This window comes from Protobothrops mucrosquamatus, unplaced genomic scaffold (assembly GCF_001527695.2).
Source record: "Protobothrops mucrosquamatus isolate PMUCROS unplaced genomic scaffold, P.Mucros_1.0 scaffold3308, whole genome shotgun sequence".
Classification (NCBI taxonomy): Eukaryota; Metazoa; Chordata; class Lepidosauria; order Squamata; family Viperidae; genus Protobothrops; species Protobothrops mucrosquamatus.
In genome coordinates this window covers 9,614-11,088 of record NW_015389298.1, presented here as the reverse complement: position 1 = coordinate 11,088, position 1,475 = coordinate 9,614, and the positions used below count along the sequence as shown (strand labels likewise).

Sequence of the window (1,475 nt, the reverse complement as noted above, 5' to 3'; positions counted from 1 at the left end):
ATGTTGTTAAAGATCTTCAGTTTTACTATCACTTAGCCTGGGTAAAACTCTCTAAGTAGTTAGACAAAGAATCTTTTATTGGATGAGCAGAATAAGAGGGTCTTGTCTTCTTTATTTCTTAACTTTGTAAACTATCCTTGCTCTTGCCACGTCATTTCATTCCCATTTATTCTTTAAATGTCTCATGCCTCTCTTTCTGAATCAATTTCATACAAGCCCTACATTCTCAGTCTTTCCCTTCCTCTCCAGCCATTCACTTATCCTTTTTGTTTTCAAGTTTGTTTCCTTTTTGATCTGTTCAAATCATCTCTCAGTATACTTCTTTGGAATGGTTCACTCACTTTTTCATCAATCCATATTCCATCTTCATGCATTTAATGCTGACCCACTTTCTTCTTCACATCCACTTCTTCAGCAATTCATTCCTACCATATTCAACATACTTTTGTACATTTTTACATGCCTTGTTGCCTTTTATGATTACAAAGTAGAAAGAAGCAAACTCATATGCTCACCCATTTTCACTTCTTTTGACTTCATTCCTTGCAACCATATGTTATCAATTACCTTTCTAGCAGGATTTGCACATTTTAAACATTTCCTCACCTTTAGTAAACATTCTATCAAGGTTCACAAATTTGACTTCTTGCTCAAATTTTCACTGTTTCTATATATCTCATCATTTTTCTTTTTATTACCCCTGTCACACACATTCTTGATCTTTGTAATATTATCTTTCAATTCCATAATCCTCACTGTATCATGCATTTTATCTAACATTCACTGTAAATGATTTGGAATGTCTCTTCACCAGTAAAAAGGCATCATCCATATCCAAAGTATTTATACCTGCTGTTAACATATTTCTATCACAATAAGGATCCTTATATGGTTCTCCATAAATACATTACAATATCAAGGCAATATCACATACCTTAATTTAGATCTCCCTTAAGCATTCAATTTATCTCATATACCCTTTACTTGCATTCTATATCTTACTGCATTCAGCAGCTGTCTTTTACTCGTCTGTGCAAAAAATTCTAGAAATGAAACTATAATATGCTTCCAACCCACAGTCAACTTTCTTTCTCCCTTCCATACATTTGGTTATGATCTCCTAAAGAGCAAATCTAGTCTGCACACTTCCTGCCTAGCAGAAATCTATTGCACTTCCCAAATTTGCTTATTGTTACCTCTCATACCTTTTTGATCAGAATCCTGCCAAATACCTTCCTGGGCAGTCTTAAGAAACTAATTCCCCTGTAGTTTTTCCATATCTTTTTGTTTATCTTTTCTTCAATATGGCAGAAAAAGTAAGGCATCAGCATTTCGGCTACCCATTTAACCTTTCTCCAGAAAACAATATAATGGAACATATTTGATTCCAACATACCTAGAATGCTGAATCCAATTTCAGAGGGCTGGAAACGGTTTCCTTAAGGCAGTCTGCTTACTGCTGTGGAATGGTGCAG

General features: G+C 34.7%; 1 protein-coding gene across 1 annotated transcript in view; it reads right to left on the bottom strand.

Moving 5' to 3' along the window:
• Nucleotides 1–1,475, bottom strand: part of LOC107297441 (carboxymethylenebutenolidase homolog) — a gene marked incomplete in the record, with an annotated part of 10,233 nt that extends 8,758 nt beyond the window's left edge. Inside the window, 1 exon segment of the mRNA XM_015826804.1 lies at nucleotides 1,397–1,475.